General features: G+C 36.7%; 2 pseudogenes across 2 annotated transcripts in view; one reads left to right on the top strand and one right to left on the bottom strand.

Moving 5' to 3' along the window:
- LOC309626893 (forkhead box protein K2 pseudogene) overlaps positions 1-23348 on the bottom strand; it is a 103512-nt pseudogene that overhangs the window by 67552 nt on the left and 12612 nt on the right. The window lies entirely within an intron of this gene.
- Positions 2466-11856, top strand: LOC309626734 (elongation factor 1-alpha 1-like; annotated as a pseudogene). The gene is made up of 2 exons: positions 2466-9322; positions 9478-11856. The product of its transcript is annotated as an elongation factor 1-alpha 1-like (transcript).

Genomic DNA, 23348 nt, shown 5'->3' with positions numbered 1-23348 from the left:
GTAGTGATAGGGCTAGGATTTTAGCACAGGCAGAAGAGTTCCAAAATGTGAGTGCTTAACTATATTTCTACGTAAAATAGTTGGTATTTGAATTAGACATTTTTAATAATTAACAAATATGAATTGAGCACATATATTGGGTGGCCTTGGATGCCAATTTAAATAGTTCTCATAATAATATATGATACAATGTTTGATAAATTATATCACATACACATTTATATATTATAAAACATTAATCATAATCTATAGTGTTATAAATTTAATAATAGTATAATGGTTAATTGTATGTGTCAGCTTGACTAGGCCACAAGGTGACCAGATATTTGGTCAAGCATTATTCCAAATGTTTCTGTGAGTTGAAGAACAAACTAGAATCTTGAAAGGCATCTAGTTTGACGATAAAGATATTTGCTGGGTGAGACTCTGGTTAGCTGGGCCAAATTTTCTAAAAAAAGAGAGAGTAAAATCTGCTGCAATTGCTTTGTGCTTTGCTTTCCTGAAAAACCTGTGTTTAAGTCCATCTTTAAAAACATTTGCCGTATTTGAAGGCTCGTTGGGCAGGAAGCTAAAAACCTTGGCTGAGAATCTCTGAAGAGCAGACCTACATTCTTGACAGTCTTCAGGACTGAGAAGAAATATGTGAAATCTCTTAATACATATTCCATGAGAGACATAACTAAAGATGAGGGTGAACAAGAGTTAGACTGAGTCTTTCTAAATCTTCAACCTTGCATTGACTCAGCTCACTTTCTTGTTGAGTTCAGATGATCTGCCCCTCATCCTATCTGCTTAACATAGAAAGGTGAAACTCTCACTGGTAATATAACATCACTGGGATTCCCTAAGGCTCTCTAGTATACAATGTCCAGTGTATAATTTTTAAAAATTAGAAATAAGAAGAGACAAGAAAATATCATAGAAAAAGAAGAAAAACAACAACAATATAAACAGACTCACAAATGATCAAGCTAATGGTGTTAACACACAAGAATTCTAAAATAGCTATGATTTATATTTAAAAAAGAGACAAGATGCACAAAATAAATAAAAATGTTGAGAGTTTCAACATACAGTTGACACCTACAAAATAATCAGATGGATATTCTGGAACTTAAAAATTAAAAATATATACATACAAAAGTAAGTAAGAACCATATTAGATGGGTTTATCAGAGATTGGAGACAGCAGGATTAGTAAAATGGAAAACATTGTGCAAGTGAAATAAAAACATGGGAACACATAGGACAAATGGGAACATCTCAAAGGCACTTATAGTTGGAGTTCCAGAAGGAGAGAAGGGAAAGAATGAAGCAGGAACAATATTTGAAGAGACAGTGACTGAATATTTTCGAAAACTGATAAAAGACATCAACCCAAAAAATTCCAGTGAAGAAAAACTCAATTCAAAGGAGGAAAAACACAAAGAAAACAACATCTAGGCATATCATAGTAACACTGCAGAATATCAGGGACAAAAAGGAAATCTAAAAAGTGACAGGAATTTTAAAAATATATATTACTTTTAAAGTAGTAACTGTAAGACTGGCAGCTGAATTCTCAACAGAACTGTCACAAGCCAGAAAAAATAGAGTAACATCTCTAATCACTGAAAGAAAATAACTCCAACTTAAAAATTCTACATGCAATAAAAATTTCTTTCAAAAATGAAGGTAAAATAAAGCCATTTGCAGATGAAAGTCTAAGAGAATTTTTTTTGCTAGATCTATACTAAAAGAACATCTAAAGGGAGTTCTTCAGGCAAATGGAAATTCATCCCAGTTGAAACCTTGACAAGGAAAAAGAGAAAGAAAAATATTATTGGGTCATTTTTAAGGAATATTTACTATACAAAATTATAATTATAATGTCTTTTGCAGTTAAAATACATGTAGTACTAAAATACTAAACAAAAATTACTCAAAAGGCAAGAGGGGATAAATAGAGCTTCAAGGTCCTGAGGTTAAAGCAGAATCATGTTTGGGATAAAAGTAATAATTTGTATTAGATTTTAGTAAGTCAAGAATGAATTATTACATCTTGGCATCTTGGCATCTTGGCTGTCTGCTAAAATGACATAAAATTAGTTTGTCAACAGAAGTGAAAATGCTGTTACCAGCCATTTCCTAATTTTAATACAATTGAGAAAATATGAATGGCAATAGGCATAAATGCCCAATCAGATGCTTATTGGACCTCAGCTTATCAACTGGTCAATTGGACCCAAAAAGAATAAAATTTAAAAAGACAAGAAAGTCTCGGTATATATCATTGGAAATTATCTCTAAAACATAAGGTTTGTAATGAGACTTTATAATGTATTTAGCACCCTGGGGAATAAAAACACATGTCATCTTTTCAGCATAAAAGTCACTCAACTTCTATATGCATATTCAAAGATTCATAAAGAAAACAGAGTACTGCTAGTAGTCAATACAAAGTGCATAATGAAAATAATTAAAAAATTATAAAACTTCAGAAAAGGGAAGTTTTATTCTAGAATTATCAGGGAAATCTTTGATAGGTGGAATCTAAACTAGGTCCTGAAATACGACTGGAGAACATGTTTCATTTTTTGATGAAAATATACTATGAAGAAGAGAAGGAAATGCACCTTCATACAATCTTTGGCTAGAAATGGAAAATGACATGTAACACTAATAATAAAGATCTGAATTTGTACACTTATCTCACAACAATATTAGTTTCTACAAATGAGGACCTGGGATAAGATGAATGACATGGAACTGAAGATATCCCATTTGGAAAACAGACCTTCTTAAAGTTTCCTCTCACTTTATACTTTGCCACAAGTAGAGGATGCAAGTTGGGAAATCTGAGAGCAAGAAGATAAGAGGACTGAGTACCAATCTGCATAGTGAAATGATTAAAAGAGTAAAAAAATCCATGCAGAAGCCCTGAAGTATCAGAGCTGTCTCCACAAAATGGCTTTTTACTCTAAAAAAGTTTTGAGGGTTAATTATCTTACCCAACCTCAGAGGTCAAACTATAATTATTTTAAGCAGTGATTATTAATGTTGACAATTAATAAGAAAGTATACAATTGTACTTAGGTATCTTTATTTTTTCTAGCCTTGTACTTAAAATACTATCACTCTTCATTATAGATTGGTTCACAGTAATATTTTGTTTTAAAGTGCAATTTTTTGTTGTATTTATAAAAATTGTAAATGAAAGTGTGAGTTCTAACACCAGTGTCAGTTAACCATAGCTCTACCTGTTTCCATACTTTGGCCCGTGAAGTTACTATACAGATATCACTATGTACATAGTGATAATTTATCTATGTTGCAGATAGTTCATGGAAAGAGAGAAAAGTAATTATATTTATTTACTTGGAAAACCCCAAACTCTGAGGAAATATCAGTTGTCCTTAATAAAACACAAATGCTATGGCTGGATGTCCAGCATAATAATATAAGTAAATAGTTGATCACCCAAGGCCCCCGTGACTCATAGGACTATGAGAGATAAATCTAGAGGTGAGATATATGTTGCTGAATTGGATCCTCTAGGGAACATTTAACAACTCTAGCTTAATTATGCAGTGAGACTTGGAGTGGCAGTTATGGAATAACAATCACTTCCATTTTCAACATTTGGCTGTCTTAAAACCAACTTTTTCTGATCTCAAATGTCTGAGAGTCTCTATGAAAATGTTTAACATATTTTGAACACAGTAACTTTACAAATACTTGATAATTTTAACTAAATTATGAGATTCAGATACACTTTGCAACTCCATGGAAACAGTTTTGCTCCTGAAACAAATCCTTAGTGGCTCTGAATCGCAAATTATGTCTGGTTTTGTTTTAGATCTCATCTGAATTTTTAAAAAACACTTTCATCATTTTGAAGTAAAATAATTAATGAAATTTACACAAACAATATTCTCTCAGGCATCACTAACCAGTCACCAAGGACAGCACACAAAATGTTTCTTAGAAGTGACATGACAGCACATTATTCTAAATTTGGTTAGTCCCAATGAGTTTAAAGGAACATTATCAAAAGATATGGCTGGATGATTATGTAGCCTCAAGTAACTGAATAATTAAGCTATGGTTTAACCCAATAATATCACTGTCCTAATCTACTATAGATTGTGCAGTTTTCCTATCTATATGGAAGATCTAAGGTACATGAGACAAATCTGAAGAAGCAGTTTTCTCTAAAGCATATTGTCGCAGACCTAGAAGCCAACTTCCCCCAAAATTCAGTACTTATTTTAATAAAGTGAATCCAATATGCTGACATCCTCCATTTTAAAAATTGCATAACAAAACATCAATAAGCACATGATAAATTACAAGATAGCAAAGTATTAATGCCAAGGCCAAATTATTATAATAAATGATGAGTATTTCTAATATCAATACTCTTGTGTTTTGCTAGCCTTGTACATTATTGAATGATTGTTACACGGCTATTATGTTAACCCTCAATGTCCTGAAGATTCTTAAATAATTGGTACTTAGAACTCAATCAGGGTTGATACTAGGGTATCAGACAAACACAGTGTTACCACAGAAATGGAGCTTAAGTGTCAGGGGAACCAGCAGTAAAACTAAATTCATGTTGAACCAATGAGCAGCTTCCACAGATGTTTGTTGCTCCTGCCCAAGACTAGGATTGTCCTTAAGGTCTGCTTGGGAGAGTAAAGGAGACCCAATTGCCAAGGGTACAGAGATGTGCTCAACTGGAGTTTGGCATTTGCAAGGACCAACTCTGTCAGTTCTCCCCAAAATTTCAGCTGATCCCGTCCTCACTCCTTATCCTGATTTGTTTCATTGTGCCCAATCCTTAGGTGAGAGTAGCAAAAGGCAACAACTGCATGACAGAAACAAAATTATTAATGTCTGAATAAACATTCACAGCCTCTGCTTCCTTCTTAATGCCTAATTGGCATTTCCTTCTTTTCTGATTTTAATCACAGAGGTGAAAAACTATTGAGAAGAATATTAAGAATGTGAGAGATAGGAAGAGAGGCTTTGGAGAGGCTGAGCAAGTTGAGAGATGTAGAGTGAGGGAAGGAATGGGGTGCAGAGATGTGCTGCATTGGATATTAAATGTTCTTTCATGTTCTACAAGAGAAGCAGCAAAAAGTGATTATTGGAGTTGTATTAAATTACTTTTGGTCACTTGACTGCGCTTCTTTTTGAATGTGACACCTCACCAAGACTAGAGTTTTCAGGCATAGCCCACAGCATTAGCAGAACAATGGGCAACAAAGGCAGGAGCAAGGCCTGAACTTTCAGGATTGGGAGGAGCCTATGAGGGCAACTGAAGAGACATAGGTTGGCTGGAGAATAGAACAAATATAACCAAGAAAAATTCAAGATGATGATGACCAGTATTCAGAAATGAATCCGTTTTAAATTTGAGTGGGACAATAATTATACACTATTTTTTATTATAAGGTATGCATTTTTCACACAACGTATTTCTGAAATCATGACGTACCTTAAAATTAATATATAGTTTAATGTGTATCATTTCTTATTTTCCCTGAAAAGCTATTATTAAACCAATGGTGGATCATAACCTATTGTAAGCTCCATGAATGTAAGAGAAACATATCTATATTTTATCATTATTATGATTTTTAGTAACTATTTATCCAGCACAACCTATTGTGCACTATTGTGCACAAAGCTGTGACATTATAAGTGCTCAATAAATATTTATTGAATGATCAGTAGTATCTTAGAACTGAAGTAAGTGATCATATTTTAAAAAACAGCTATTTTTTTCCTAGAAATGTTTACTTTTAATATGTGCCAGTTGGGGTAGATCTGTTACAAATATTACTGCATTTAATCCTCCCTATACCCCTACATTATAGATAGTATTACGTTAATTTCACAGGTGAGGAAACTGAGTCTCGAAAAACTTGATGAAAATTCTGAACTAGGAAAGAGATGGAGCTGCTTTCAAACCCATACTTAGGTGACTCAAAAGCACAAGGTCTAAGCAGAAGGCCTTCGCACTACACTATGTTGTTTCAAAAGACGAATTTAGTAGACAGTGAAAATTTGAAGGAGGAAAGGAAAAGAAGCAGAGTCCAAGAACAGGGTCTAAGTGGAGGGGTTATGGTTGAGTCAAAGAGCAACAAGAAAACAAAGAGATCACGCAGGGACTGCACCTAACCTGAGTTAAATATCAGACAAAGTGGTCCCCTGACTATTAAAATCAGCATTTTCATCACCATTCTTTTATCCATATAACACTCTATTCTTGATTCTTCAGGAAGAATGTATAATACTGCTACCTCAAGTTTCAGATTTGTGTAACCCACCAACTTGGACTTACTACATAATATAATTTAAGGCATTAATTTTCCAAATAATGAGTTATTCATTCAATGACCAAAAGAAGTTCCCAAAAGTGCTTAATATACTCCAAAAGAGTAACTTGTTATACTGGAGGAAAGTAGAAGAACATTTTTCTAAATCCGTGTGACTCACAGACATACATATTTTGCATGTGTATTACATGAGCTGAAAGATCATGCTGCAGTTCACAGATGCTGTCTACATAAACAAAGGGAATCGATACCAGTCTATTCCTGCTAATGTACAATAAACAAAGAATAACAGAGAAGACAGTGGCCCATATTCAACAGCCCCCAAACCAATTATAAAAGACTGAACAGGATGGAGTGGGGCTTGGTATTGGGAGGTTTGCTCTTCACGGACAGAAGATTTCCTCATCATTATTTGTGGTACCATCTAAAACTTGTGTGATTGGGAAGCAGATATCACTTCCTGTCTGCATGCTGTTCTGTACTGCAATTCCATTCATTTCTTGGGGCCTCTCCTGATAAGCTATGAGCCTTCTTTCCCCTGGCTACAATGCATCCTAGGGTTGATGACAAATTGTAGCCGTCTCCTAGCCTATTATATCTTCTCAATGACCAAGGCAAATCCATGCTCGTGTAAATGTGCCTTTTCCTCGGTGGAAAATGAAATCAGTTACACACAGTTAATCATACCATAGTCTCACCTATATAGTCAGAAACTGATATTAAGTCTCTCCTTAGCCTGCTCCAAACTCAATAACCCCAATGAGTTCAATGTTTCCTAGTCAACACATTAATCGGTTTTGGTTTTTTATTAATTCTCGTTTCCTCTGGACCCTATCCAAACTCTCTATTTCTTAGATCAATAATAGGATTAAAATGAATCTCACTACAGTAGCAATTAAGACTAGAACCGCATGAACTATACTGGGAGAATCACTTCATATTTCCAATGCCTGCATTTGAGAGCTTGATTTGAAGTGGTGAGCATGTATTACTGACTTGTTACCTTGTAATCTAGGCTGTTTTCAACTATGTTTATAGAATCTGACTGAAAGAATCACACCAGCTAATATTCAAGTTCTACTTACTTTTCCCAAAACAGTGTTCTGGTATTTTCTTATTTCTTCCTGAGTAACTTATACGGAACATGTAATTTGAAATATCTAACTCAATAATTTATGCAGTTTCTGGGGAAATCTGTATTTTAATTTCTGTAGGATCATAGTCTAAGTTGTAAAATCCACATTAAAGTATATATACACTTTATATATATTCCTTATTTTATAGGTACACATATATGTATAAAATATAATCCATTAAAAAAACTTGAAAAAATAGCCAATGATCATAGTATCATGGAATCTTAGAGGTGAAAGTGCATTATGTCAGATTCTATTCCTTCAGAGGCACCAGCTTAGTTACCTTGATTTTCCAAAAAAGTGTGAAGAAATGAATAAAATGGAGTCTGTAATGCCAACAGAACAGTAAAATGGAGCCAGGAGGCCACTGGGAAAGCAGGGCCTATGCACATCTCCACCCAGATGGAACATGAATTTGAACTGGGCCACAACATCTTTAAAGAATGCTTGCACATCGAACTCTCTCAGAGTAACAGCCTTAGCAACCAACCATGTACGGACAAGAATGTCTCCAGTCTGCCAACATCAATCATAATTCTTGCAAAAAAATTATGTAAGCTTCTTCCTTTTTCCTGTTAAAACTCTTTGGTTTTTAACTCTTCTTGAAGCACATTTGGGTTTCTACCCAAATCTGTGTCTCCTGAATTGCTATTCCTAACACCCCCAAATAAGTGAGGTTTTTTTCCTTGTCTTACAGCAATGATCCTATTTCTAGGTCAACAAAAGGAAGATGGTAATCTTTGAATTTACAATCCGGCCCACCTCCAGGAATGTGAATTCTAGTGACATAGATACTATAATAAGGAAATAATAAAAAAATGCATTTAAAGATTATTCAAAAGATACATCAAATATATTCATCGCAGAATTGATGAGAGAGGAAATAATTATAAATTCCCTAACTAAAATTCCAAACACTAAATGTATGATTAAATGCTTATACTGGAGTTGGCCATTTTTTTTAAACTTAATTGAGGGAAATCCTCCATATTTAATTTTAGTGCAGCTTTTTTGCAACATGTTTGCTTCCAGAACACAGGTGCCATGGAAACCACCACTAAATCTAAGCCAAGATGGGGAAAGAAAAGACTCATATTAACATCAACATCATTGGACACATAGATTCAGGCAAGTCCACCACTGCTGTCCATGTGATCTACAAATGTGGTAGGATTGACAAAAGAACCAATGAAAAGTTTGAGACGGAGGCTGCTGAGATGGGAGAGACCTCCTTCAAGTATGCCTGGGTCTTGGGTAAACTGAATGCTTAATGAGATTGCTATCACCATTGATAATTCCATGTGAAAATATGAGACCAGTATTACATGACAATCATTGATGCCCTAGGATTCAGGGACTTTAACAAAAACATGATTATAGGCACATCTCATACTCACTCTCCTGTACTGATTGTTGCAGCTAGTGTTGGTGAATTGGAAGCAGGTATCTCCAAGAATGGGCAGACCCATGAACATGCCCTTCTGGCTTACATACTGGTTGTGAAACAACTAATTGTTGGTGTTAATAAAATGGATTCCACTGAGCTACTCCTCAGCCAGAGAGATAATGAGGAGATCGTTAAGGAAGTCAACACCTACATTAAGAAAATTGGCTATAATCCAGACACGGTAGCTTTTGTGCTGGTTTCTGGTTGGAATGGAGAAAACATGCTGGAGCCAAGTACAAATATGCCTTGGTTCAAGGGAACAAAAGTCACCCATAAAGATGGCAGTGCCAGTGGAACCACAGTGCTCAAATCTCCAGATTGTGGCATGCCCGCCAATTCTTCTAATTGACAGGCCTTTAGGTTTGTTCTTCCAGGACATCTACAAAATTGGTGGTACTGGTACTGTCCCTGTGGGTTGAGTGGAAACTGGTGTTCTTTTTTTCTTTTTAAAGATATGTTTAAGTTCTAAACCCCAGTACTTGTGAATTGTTACCATATTGGAAAGAGTCTCTTTTTTTAATTAATTAATTAATTAATTAATTAATTTGGTTGTGCCAGATCTTAGTTGCAGCAGGCGGAAGCTGGTATTCTTAAACCTGGCATGGTGGCCACCTTTGCTCCAGTCAACATTACAACTGAAGTAAAGTCTGTTGAAATGCACCATGAGGCTTTGAGTGAAGCTCTTCTGGGGGATAGTGTAGGCTTCAATGTCAAGAATTTGCCTGTCAAAAATATTCATCCTGGCATTGTGGCTGGTGATAGAAAAAATGACCCACTATTGGAAGCAGCTGGCTTCAGTGCTCAGGTGATTCCCCTAAACCACCCAGGCCAAATCAGTGCTGGCTATGAACCTGTGCTGGATTGTCAGGCAGCTCACATTACTTGCAAGTTTGCTGAGCTGAAGGAGAAGATTGATCACTACTCTGGCAAGAAGCTAAAAGATGGCCTCGAATTCTTGAAATCTGGTTGCTGACATGGTTGATGTGCTTCTTGGAAGCCCATGTGTTGAACTCTGGCTATCCTCCGCTGGGTCATTTGGCTGTTTGTGATGTGAGATAGACCACTGCTGTGCGTGTCATCAAATCAGTGGACAAGAAAGCTGCTGGAGCAGGTAAGTTCACTAAGTCTGCTCATAAAACTTAGTAGGCTAAAATAATATTATCCCTAATACCTGCCATCCTAGTCTTAATCAGACTGGTGGTAGAAGCTCTCAGAACTGTTTCTCTCAACTGACCATTTAATAGCAAAATTTGGTTAATGATAACAATGCAATTCAAAACCTTCAGAGGGAAAAGAGGATGTTTTGTGGATCATTTGGCTTTTTTTCTGTGGCAATTTTAAGTTGTTAGTTTTTAAAATCAGTACTTTTTAATGGAAACAACTTGACCAAAAATCTTGAATTTTGAGACCCTTTAAAACAAAGTTTAATGAGAAAAATTCAGGGTAAAAAACAAAATACAAAACTATACCTATAAGATCATCTCCCAAAATCAAAAGAAAATGAAGATATGTAGATACATGGATAAATATATATATATTTAGAAATGTAGAAAAATGACTGAAGGTAATCAGTTGGTAGCAGTATCTCTTGATAGTTATAGGTTTTTTTTCTAAAATTCTCTGTTTTCCAACTTTTTAAACAATGTATGTGCATTACATCTCTAACTTGAAATTAAGCTACTTTTTAGAATTTTGTGAATCTGTAAAATTAATCATTAGTCTTATTTTTGGATTCCTTAGCCTGATTGCTTTCAAAATAAAGTATTTGATTTCATAGATAACCTGAGTCACTAGTTAAAAACAATAAACAAAACAAAACACCCTCTACTCTTAAAATTGCAATTTCTTCATGGATGACATCAGACAAATATCTGGCATGCAAAAAGACAAAAAGATACATAGGAAATCTTGGAAATGTGAGGAAAGTGAGCTGATTCAGGGTTTGGAGAGGCTAATCTTAAAAAGTCCAAGGAAGCTTCTACATAATCCTGATTTGGTCAAGGTAAAGGGTACATAAAAATCACAAGGATTACAGTGAAGAAACCTGAAAAACACTGCCTCAGTCAGGTGATCAAGATAAACATCAACAGGGATAAGTCATGTCGATAGCATCTACTCTTTATATAATGTGATGAAAGTGGCACTTCTCTCTTTGTCTTCTTCCCAAAACCAATAGCCTCAGGCTAATCATGAGGAAAACATCATACAAATCCCAGTTGAGGGACATTCTTCAAAATACCTGACTAGTACTCCTCAAAACTGTTAAAATCATTGAAAACAAGTAAAGTCTGAGAAACTGTCATAACAAGACAAGAGGAGCCTAAGGATACATGATGGCTAAATGCAACATGGTATCCTGGATGGGATCCTGGAACAGAGAAAGGATATTAAGTTTAAAAAAAAAGGAAATTTGACTATAGTATAGATTTTAGTTAAAAATGTAATTAATGTATCAATATTGGTTCATTAACTATAATATTTACCATAATAAAGCAAGAAGCTAATAATAGGGAAAACTAGGTGTGGAATATACCAGAAGTCTCTATACCATCTTTCATAACTTTTATGTAAATCTAAATCTACCCTAAAATGAAAAGTTGATTTAAAAATTATACACACACCTTGCAAAAACAGTGTTTTTCACCACTGCTGACACCATTGACATCCCTCCTTGAGTACAAGCTCTTGAAACAAGGATACTGTTTTATTGATCCTTGTATTTTCTATAACTACTTAAACCATGCCTTTTACACAATCATTACAAGATAAATGTCCTTGGAACTGAAAGAGAAGAGAATCCAAAGCCTGGGGCCCAGCTGACTCCACGAAAGTTTCTGTTAAGATGTACTTTTCCCATTCCCAGCAATTATTGCAGAATTTATTCTTACTTTGAGAGAAGGACCTATAATGGTGGACTCAAGTTGAAAAAAAAGAAAAAAAATAATGAACACAGGTAGCAGCCGTCACACTCAAGTCCACACATATGAATCTCATAGAACCTGTAGGCATGTTAATTTAGAAAATTACCTAAAACTTCATTGCTTAAAGCTTGAAAGTCAAAACAGGGAGAACACATTAAAGAAGATAACACATAAGACCTGCATTTTGAAGGTTGTTCTGAGGATTAGATAAGAAAAATATATGTGAACGCCTTTTAAAAATCACCACACAATCAAATAGCAGTGCTTAAATTTCCTCAGGTGTGGGGCATCTGAAAGTCTGTTCCTTGGAGATCACAGTGAATACTGATGTGTTGAATTTCATCAGAGGAATGGTTTTAGAGGTAGAAAACTACGATGTAATGTAGAATAAGATCACAACTGTAAGTACATGCAACACACACAAAACTATTAAACTCAGCTCAATATTTCTTGATGATTTCTTCCATTATTATTCATATGTTACTTTGCACTGTTCTATTTCCTGTATCTGCTTGTAAATTATGTTTTCACTGAACTGTAAGTAAGCATGTATAACTTGTTAATGCTTGTATCCTCAGAATATTAGAGTTTAGCACATAATAGAAGTTATTTATTCAACAAATATTTCTGGAGCATTTACTAGAAGATGTGAAATACAGAAAAAGTCCAAGATTTCTGTTCTCATGGTATTGACATTCTAATTCTAATGGGTTAAAATGCTGGAAGGCAATAGGTGTAATGGAAGAAAAGTAGAACAGGTTAAGAGGGAATGGGAGTTAGAAGCGTAAACAAGTTGCAGTATTAAGCAGGGTGGTTGCACGGAGAAGGTGGGATTTGAGCAAAAGCTTGAAAGAAATAATGATTTCAGGCAAGCAGATATCTAGGGGCAAAGCATTTCAGGCAGAAAAATAGGGCACTGGCTCTAAGGTGTGAGTTTACCTGGCATGTTCAAAGAGCAGCCGGGAGGCCAAAGTGCCTGGCGCAGGTTGAAGGAAAGGAAGAGGGGCAGGCAAAGTCAGGATGGCCAGGCCATGTAAGACCTTGTAGAACATTATAAAGACTTGTGCTTTCTTCTGCAGTGAGATGGGGAATGATTGCCGAGTTTTGAGCAAGTGTCATCATTGGACCTACCTTTTCAAAGGCTCACTCTGGCTGCTGTGTGGAGAATAGGTTATGTAGTAGCAAAGGCAGAAGCAAAAAGATCTGTTAGGAGGTGATTGCCATAATCTTTGGTGGTTCAGACCGAAGTAGTGTGTCCATGATGAAAATTAGTTGAATGCTGAATATCTTAAAGTAGAATCAACAGTTTATCATAGAGCCAACAAATAATTTAAATAATTGAAGATTGGCCAACATTCCTTAGTAAACATCATCAAGTGCCAAAGGCTTTATAAACATTTATGGGCAAAGAAACTTAAAATAAAACAAAGACCATATCTGCTACATTAATGTTATGTCTATTATATTTCTATTTTGTCAAGAATGACTAATTGTTGGACTTCAGCCTTAGAACATTGGCACCCAGCTTGCAGGCTCCCAGGGTTTTGTTTTGTTTTTTTTTAAATTTATTTATTTATTTATTTATTTTTGCTGTGTTGGGTCTTCGTTTCTGTGCGAGGGCTTTCTCTAGTTGTGGCAAGCGGGGGCCACTCTTCATCGCGGTGCGCGGGCCTCTCACTATCGCGGCCTCTCCTGTTGCGGAGCACAGGCTCCAGACGCGCAGGCTCAGTAGTTGTGGCTCACGGGCCTAGTTGCTCCGCAGCATGTGGGATCTTCCCAGACCAGGGCTCGAACCCGTGTCCCCTGCATTGGCAGGTGGATTCTCAACCACTGCGCCACCAGGGAAGCTCCGCTCCCAGGGTTTTTTAGGGACAGGGTTTGAGAACCACTAAGCTGTCCAAATTCGCGGAGTGATGTTGCTGATACTGAAACTGCTTGTTCCCAGGCATTATGAGGGGCATCTCACCTGTTAAAAGGAACATCATTGTCTGATTTCAGCCTGACACTGGGGAGTGCATCTGGAGCCAGGCAGGTAGAAAGGCTCACAGTACTGAGTCCTAGTTCTGGCTCTGCTTACCAAGCGATACCACTTCCTGGTGCTCATTGTTTTGATAAAGATATTAGCAAAGCAACAGTAAAAATTAAAGTGCTCCATAATCCTCAGCACCCACCATTAACTTCTGAAATATTATTGCACGTTAGCTTTTACTGTTACTTTACAAAAGCACTTACTGAAAGGCAGGGAAGCCAAAAAGAGAAAAAAAAAAATCTGCTGCTGGCAGTAAAGGGGAGGATGATTGTCTCTTTGCAGATTGCACCTTCCCCTTTCCCAAAGCAGCAAGAGGCACAGAGATCTGAGTCTCCTTTTTGCTGAACTAGGCAAGAAACTGGTAGATACCTTCTAGAGTGTGTGGTGGGGGGCAGAACGTGTCCCTGCAAAGATCAATACGTGGGTGGGATGTGTCTCCTGTTTTCCTTCCTCACTCTTCCTTTCTTAGGTCTTTTTTTTTTTTTTTTTTTTTGCTGTGTTGGGTCTTCGTTTCTGTGCGAGGACTTTCTCTAGTTGTGGCAAGCGGGGGCCACTCTTCATCGCGGTGCGCGGGCCTCTCACTATCTCGGCTTCTCTTGTTGTGGAGCACAGGCTCCAGACGCGCAGGCTCAGTAGTTGTGGCTCACGGGCCCAGTTGCTCCGCGGCATGTGGGATCTTCCCAGACCAGGGCTCGAACCCGTGTCCCCTGCATTAGCAGGCAGACTCTCAACCACTGTGCCACCAGGGAAGCCCAGGTCTTTCTTCTCTCTGCTTTCACTGGCCTCCCAGGGATCCAAGACTGCTCATAGGAAATTAACTGAAATTAGTTATGTACGTTTCATTTGCCCTCTGTCCAGGGGATACACATTAAGTTGTAGAATATCAGACTTTGCCCACCTCCTATCCATCAGGTGGGGACATTGTTCTATTTACGCAGGTGGTATAGGGAGCATGGCATATTTCCTCAGGGTAGAGAGGAAGGATATTGGTATTTGAGGCATGTTCAGCTCCCTAAATCAGCTACCCAGCAGCAGCCCCTCTAATTCCATGCTAAATTCCAGGTCATGCTGAGAATGTGAGGCCCCAATCTTTCTCTTTACAAAATTCTATCACTCTGTATACACTTTGCCTCGCAGGGCTTTTCTGAAGACGAATGAAATAATGTCATCTGTTCAATACAAGCCTGTCCCCTCACAACTCAATGAAAGATGCTATGTATTATGGGCAAGCTTTCTCTTCAGCTGGCCCGGGCATTTGCATTTCTCCCAGTGGCTCCACTCTCCTGGCCAAGAAACACATGAAGAAGGGTCTTCACTGGCCCAGAGCCCCTGATAGGATTCCATTCATGCCCGCCACTCACTGACAGAGAAAGCCCCCCACAAGAAGGCTGGGCTCTCATAAAGAGCTCTGCCAGATTCAGGAAGACGTGGCTTTTTGTTCAGCACCATAGGACCCTGTGTGACACTCCACGGCCTGGGCTAGGGGCTGTCACAGCAGCCTTTCACAATTCAAAGAGAAAGGGAAAATAGCTTGCCTTTGAGCATCAGAGATGTGGGAGAGGCAGGAATCAAATCATGAATAAATAAATAAAAACACCAGCAGCTGTGATATTTAAAACAGACAATCACTATAACAGCAAATGACAACCCCGCAGCCTGCAGAATCTGCTAATAAACTGTCTGCTGTGACTGTTATTAAAGATAAACTTATGAGCCATGATTATTCAACCATTAAACCTAAGTGGAAATCAAAGGAAAATCTGTCTCAGATGATATGTTTGGTGCCGTGTGGCCTAGGAAAATTACTCAACAAATTTGAATTCTGATGTCTCTGTCCTCTAAGGATTGGTCCCTTGAAATTTGGGTACTATTTATGCAGAAGCTTTCCTTCTTTTTTCTTTTAATTATAATTTTAGTTTGCTAAAATGTGGCTTTTTTATTTTTAATACATTGCTATAATAAGCACATCTCGCCTCATTATCTATGGAATAACAGAAATGCCATTCAATTCAGCAAGGGCACAGCTAGTAAAGCAAGAATCTAAGACCTTCCTCAGATCCACCTGCTGACCAGAGCACCTTCAGCTCTCAGGCTGATGTTGAAAAAGCTACCAAGAAGTCTGGACTGTGGGTAGCTTTGTCGATGTATTAGCTAATTTCACCTAACAAGGATCCAGTTCCAATGCAGAGGTCACCCGATTTACATTTCACTTGGATCTCAATCACTGCCATTGCTATTACAGTCTGTGACATGGTTAATAGGAAGAGTGGCCTATTATGGCAGAAACAACATTATAGAATAAGATTATTATATGAGCATGCCATTTTGAAGACATAACGGGATGTTCCAGATTGAAAATAATCTTCAGTTAATGTCCTATATTATTATTATACACAGGATGCAGCAGAGCATAATAAGAGTCAGAGCTATTCAATCTGGTAGGGTTTTCAAGGATTGCCTTTCAAATTTCTGCTTGATATTAGTATTTCCTAAGAGCTTTGAATTAGGAATTTGAATTAATCTCCAATAATCAGGGTAATAGTCTTTAATTAAAAAAAAAAAAGAAACAATACTAACTACTAAATTTGCACAACCTAAGGTGCAAAAGTATGTGACAGGTTAAGGGGATAGTCAATAAAAATTCACCTTTTTTATATCCTGCATTTTTTGTTTTGTTTTGTTTTTGCCCTTTCCACCTCACCTGCTTTAATGTCTCCATTTAAAGCTTTCTTCTTCAGAGAGACTTATTGTAGTTGGGGGGCCCCATCCTTTGTGCTTGAATGTCTGTAATAAAATGTACCTGTTTGGTACATATTATATACTCAAAATGTATATATACCTTTTGAAAGAATTAATACATGGCCTAAGAACTTGGATACAGGCCTAATTCTCAAATTATTCCAGGTTAAGACACACATAAGGGAAATAAACATGGTGTTTATAGTACATATGAAAGTCAAGAGGCCAAGCACCAGCTTCATTCAAATACCATGAGTAGGAAAGGGGCCAAAAAAAGTCTGGACTGGGGATTCAGAATGTCGGTGCTGGAACTACAGGGTGACAATCACATAAGTAACATTTACTGTGAATTCATGGAGCGCTTCAAGAAACTGTTAGAATTCAGACAGAATTCTCATGCATGGCTGGATGTTAGAATCACCTGGAAAGTTTTGTTTGTTTGTTTTCCTTTCCAGTCCAAATTCCCAGGTCACCTCCCAAAACAGAAAAATAAAAATATCTGGGAAGAGCACCCATGAATCAGTCTTTATTTTTGATAACAGCTACTGAATGGGCAGATTAGCCTCCCCTTGACTTTCATCTATTCTGTGAGCCACTCTGTGAGAGGAATGAAGGCCCTTGAAGTAGCCATTATTTCAGCAAAACCACGGTTAACCTAAACATTACCTACTAACACAACTGAAGTAATATGCGGAACGATAGAACTAGATCATATGCTCAATCCCTGAATATTGCAAAATGAAAGTGAAGCTAAAATAAACCTCTTTGGATTCAATAGGTAAATGATACAGTATGATCTAGGAAATAGCCAAGAGCTTTTCTTTTACTGGACATTTTTATAATGAAAGTTTACTCGGGAGAAGTAAAGCCACATGCTGCATCTAAAGAGACCCGTCTGCTCCCAAAGACCCAACAGTAATCTGAAATACTGTTTTCATTTTCCTGATGTGAGAGCAGAATTTGCCTGTTCTTGCGATAGATGTGTTCCTTATAAGTTGTGCAAACTTGAAATTTTTTAAGTAGTTGAAATGGTGAGCTCCCTATTTAAAGAAAACATGAAATGAATTTTTGTTTTGTATTACGAAGTATTTAGAGTTTTTAAAACAACCCCTGAATGTGTTTGTCTTATACTGTAGAACTGTATAATAACTAGCTTGTTATTACGTAGGCTTGGGTATTATGCTAAACTCTGAAACACAAAACCACATATGACAAAAGTCTGCTGTAACCTAGAAATTACTAGAAAACTGGTTGTACCAAAATTTTGGGAAAAAAGGACATATCTGCTTTATGAAAAAAACATGTTGCTAAAAACATAGTTTAATGATTACTCTTACATGCTAAAGTCAACAGTTCTTAATGTGGATACACCATCATTTTGAAAGTGGAAAAGAATAGAATGTGTTGTACCTTATGCCAGATTTTCAGAAATGTGTGTGTTCCTTAAAGTGAATCACGCCATTGGAACTCGCATTTATATGAAACTTTGTATTTTCCAACTTTTATTCATATGAACCATTTAAATGTATCCTTCTCATTAGTGAGACTTTTTAAAAATTATGTATGGGAAACTAAGCAATGAAGCAAATATCCACTATTGTTGTCCCCATTTTACAGACGGAGAAAATAGATTCAGGGAAATTAAGAGTTCTGTCCAAGGTCACACATGGAGTCAGTGATAGAAATGGAAATTCAATTTGCACTTTCTGCCTCCCAGCTCATTTGCATCAGACCACGGATATAAAGAAACAGCTTGTAAATGTTAATGAACAATTTTCCTTTGGCTCCGTATAAAATAGAGCCAAAATGTCACTTTGTAGGACCCAGAAATGAATTCTTGGCCCAAAATAGGGTTGCCATCAATTTTCATCCAAAATTTAGAGTATATTTAGACAAAAAATCCAGCAATAATGGCCTTTTTGTCTACAGTGGTTAGAAAAGAAAAAAAGTTTCTCAACAAGTCTATCCTTTGCTTTGAGGTGGTTCATGAGTCAGTTGGTCTTTGGGTGAAAGGAAATGAAAAATTCATCACCTGTGATGACCAACTATTCATATAAAAGGCCTCAAAGTAAAGAAGCAATTATACTATTTATGTGGTAAACCCTCATCTTAAAGCTATCAGTAAACAAGATAAGTATCAGATTCTCCTCACAGAATACCTTGGGAAGGTGGGGTAGGAAGGTGAGTAGGAAAGAACTGAAGACCTACACCAGAGCCTGACACCTTACCGGAGGTATGTGGTACAAGGTTTGGGGGGAAATGCTTATTTTCCACCTCTTCTGTTTCTTTTCATATGGATGACTATGACATTGTAATGTGTTAGCAGTGCAATCCTGGTCTTGCTACATCCCCTCATTCACTCTACCCTCACTAGTGAGTTTGGAAGGAGAAACTGGCAAGTATAGTTGGAGCCTTCCTCTTCTCTGTTTCTTGAGTCAGTCTGTCTACGGAAATCATAGGCTCCTAATTATGTTTTACCGTGCATAAGCCTCTCTACTGAGAGGCCCTGTCCCCTTATTGGAGGTGTCTTAAATAATTCTCTGAGAAGCAGACTCTGAAATAGAGATTTGCCTTCTAGATTTGAATGGGGTCCTCTTTCCTAATTTGGAAACAAGGCCAAATTTTTATGTCAATTTCTAAGGCCACCAAACTTACACACAAGGTATTAATCCATCCATGTTCCCATAAACATTCACTTAGAAATTAAATAGTATATTTAATCTAAAGCTTTTTGGAAGAATTTAGTAAAGGGTAAGTATGTGCTCAAACCTGTATGGTGACCATTAAAACACATTTGTGTCTGTGGGGCCAAGACAATTCAATAGGAAAAGAATAATCTATTCAACAAACGGTGCTGGGAAAACTAGATGTCAACATGTAAAAGTGTGAAGCTGGACCCCTACCTCATCCCACGTACAAAAATTAAGTGAAAATGGATCACAGGTCTAAACATAAAAGCTAAAACTATAAAACTCTCAAAAGAAAACATAAGAGTAAATCTTTGTTACCTTAGGTTAGGTAATGGTTTCTTAGATATGATACCAAGTGCACAAATGATTTTTAAAAAGTGGATAAATTGGACTTCATCAAAATGTAAAACTTGTGTTTCAAAGGACACTATAGAGAAAGTGAAAATATAATCCACAGAATTGGGGAAAATATTTGCAAATTATATATCTGATAAGGGACTTATATCCAGAACCTATAAAAAACTCATACAATTCAAAAATAAGACAAATAACCCAATTTTTAAAATAAGCAAGTAATGTGAAGACATTTATTGAAAGAATACACCAATGGCAAAAATAAGCACATGAAAAGATACTCAGCATCATTAGTCACTAGAGAAATGCAAATCAAAACTACAACAATGTACCACTCTAACACACTATCATGGCTAAAATAAAAAGCAACCAACAGTTACAAGTTTCGGTACAGATATGAAGAAAATCAAACCCTCAAATATCGTACATTGTTGGTGGGATTATATAATAGTACAGCCACTTTGGAAAACGGTGGAAATTTCCTCAAAATATTAAAGAGTTAACATGACCCAGCAATTCCACTCCTAGTTCTATACCCAAGAGAAATAAAACATATGGCCAAAAAAAATGTGTTCATGAATATTCTCAACAGCATCATTCATAATAGGCAAAAAGTGAAAGCAACCCAATGTCCATCAACTGATGAATGGATAAGCAAAATGTGGTGTATCCAGTCAGTGAAATATTATCTGACCACGAAAAGGAATGAAGTACTGTTAAAACTTGAAAACAGTATGTTAAGTGAAAGAAGGCAGACACAAAAGGCCACTGTGATGGTTAATTTTCTGTGTCAACTTGACTGGCCTAAGGGATACCCCAACAGCTGGTAAAACACTTTCTGGGTATATCTGTGGGGTGTTTCTGGAAGAGATTAGCATTTAATTCAGTAGACTGAGTGAAGAGATCCACCCTCACCCATGTGGGTGGGCATCATCCAATACATTGGGGGTTCTAATGGAACCAAAAGGTGAAGGAAGGGCGAATTCCCTCTCTTCTTGAGCTGGACATCTATCTTCTGCCTTTGGACATAAGTACTCCCTGTTCTTGGGCCTTCAATCTAACCCAAGCTTATCTACCAGTTTCTCTATTTAATATCCTTTGTTTAGAACTGTATTACTCAGCATTTCACCCAAATCCATCTCATTCTTTACCTCCTTCTTGTCCTTTTACAGTCCCTAAAATGCCCTACTACCTTATCTCTTTATAGGTTGATTCTACCTATCTTTCAAAGCTCTTATAAAATGCGGTCTTCTCTGTGGAGCCATTGCTGATTTTCTCCAATTAAATGTACTTCCCCCGACCCCCTGCTTTGCTTTGCAGTTGACTCTGCTTTGTATTAGTTATCTGTAAGTTTATACTGTCTTCTCTCCTTCTAGGGCCATCGCAGTGGCCATCCACCGAGTGAGTGACAGCAGAGACTGTACATCACTTCACTCTATGGCATTTGCAGCATTCAAACTTGCCAGTGGTAGGGATTCGAATATTTGCTGATTGGATTGAATTATCTGTCAAGTGCACAGTTTTTCAACCTCATATGCATGTGTAGAGATAAAACATTACATTATTACTCAACATTTAAAAAATCAGAACTTTAACCTATTAAACTATCCCTTCATGTTGAATGTTCTGACATGGGAAGCAGCCGCATAGCACGGGGAGATCAGCTCGGTGCTTTGTGACCATCTAGAGGGGTGGGATAGGGAGGGTGGAAGGCAGATGCAAGAGGGAAGAGATACGGGGATATATGTATATGTATAGCTGATTCACTTTGTTATAAAGCAGAAACTAACACACCATTGCAAAGCAATTATACTCCAATACAGATGTTAAAAAAAAACCCAACTCGTGCCCCCCCAAAAAGGAACATCATATATATTTATATATTTATACTGTGATTTTATCTTAAAATTTAAAAGCAGGATGAAAGATAAAATATGTTTCCTGGTATAGTAACATCCAATTTTATTCTTATGAAAGAGAATTTTCCAGATGATAAAGGCTTACCTTTTCAAGTTCCAGAATTTTAAATAATTTTTATATATTTAGGAATGAAAATTTTACTAATTTATACTGCATATATTAGTATATGACAAGAGGACTACTTAATTGGAACATTTTGACCTTAAGCTACAGTTTATTGAGGAGTCATCCTCAAAATTATAATGTTATATTAAACAAAGAACCTCAATTATCACCTTACACCTAAGTTGACTAGCATCTCTGAATTGAAAACTGAGGCAAGTCCAGTAAGCTGCATGCCCATGAGCTATATATCCCATTTGGCATATATTTCTTCTTCATAGAATGTCTTCACTCTGAGAATAGGGACTGTGCCTTCTATTTCTCTGTGTCAATTTTATCATGTTTCCATGTGTGCAGAATACCAGTTATTGCTGACTTTCATTTTATAAAAAGAAATAGATTACCCTTTAAAAGGAAAATCCTGCTTTTCAAAAGGTTGAATAAGATAGCAGTTTTTTACAACTTTAAATAAAAATCCAGCTGGTTAAATTAAAGCCATTGAAAGAAGCTGAGTTGAGGAATTTTTTTGGCTCTGAGCCCACTGTTTTTTCATTTGATTGTAAATTGGATACATTTGATTCACTTCAAACTCTTGTCTTTCAGTATTTTATTTTTCTGAGACCAGTAAAGAAGTGTTAATAGCCATGTTGAGCTCAGTTAGACTACTTTCTTCACTTAATTACCCATTTTGGCTGCATTATTGCCAGCCAGGCTTTTGTTTGTTGACACTTTTATTGAATGTTTGTGCAAGAAATGTTGATATCTTCATATATTGTTTTGACCCTTCACTAACCCTCTTTGTCGGTTATTTCTTTCATTTGAAATATCTTCTTCCCCCATGCTTTTATTATCCATCCATCAAAGCATGCCCTTTTTTCTTCTATAAAATGATGCCAACTTGTGTCCTTCAGGAATCTCTCTAGAGGATGTCACCTCTTATTTTTAAGCCAAGAAGAGCCTGGGTTTCTATGATGGCAGAGAGGTTTATCATCTTTCTTTGCCACAGTGATGTGCTGTCTTTTAGAGGGAGAGGAGGACAAAATTGGTGAGGTGTGGAAATGTTCGAAAGCCATGAAGGACTGCTTGTAGAAAAAATTGCCTTTTCTGAGGCCTTATTGATGATTTGTGCTTTGTTAATATAAGGTATCTGCTAAGTAAAGCAACTTTCAAGTAATATCAACAATTGAAACCTGATTCTCATGCCCATACTCTTTCCCCTACAATTCCCAGTCTCATTTCTACCTAAGTTTACAACCTTGGAGTCACATTCAAAACTTAAGCCTCTTCATTGCTCTTATCTAGTCTTTTTTCATATGAATATTCACATACTCATATATTTGGACATGTACTATGAGGCAAACAATGTGAAGATACAATGACATACACGTTGGAGATATATTCAGTTGGCTGAATGAAAAGGGAACACAGCGCAAGAGTGGGTCAGGAGGGGGAGAGGATACTTTTAGACTGGTTGAGCTTGAGTTTTCTTTTAGGTATTCAAGTGGAGATAACCAAACTGCAGATGGATATACAAATTTTGGTTCAAATAAATAGATTTTGATAGACATATACTAATAGCTAACATTTGTTGAGTACACACTTTACTACTATATGATGCTTTTCCTGTTTCTGGATAAGAGTTATAAGCCTATTGATGGTAAATGACATCATTCCAATGGAT

The sequence above is a fragment of the Balaenoptera borealis genome (assembly GCF_965194805.1).
Source record: "Balaenoptera borealis genome assembly, chromosome: 3".
In the NCBI taxonomy this organism is placed as follows: domain Eukaryota; kingdom Metazoa; phylum Chordata; class Mammalia; order Artiodactyla; family Balaenopteridae; genus Balaenoptera; species Balaenoptera borealis.
This window is presented reverse-complemented; position numbering and strand designations above follow the sequence as displayed.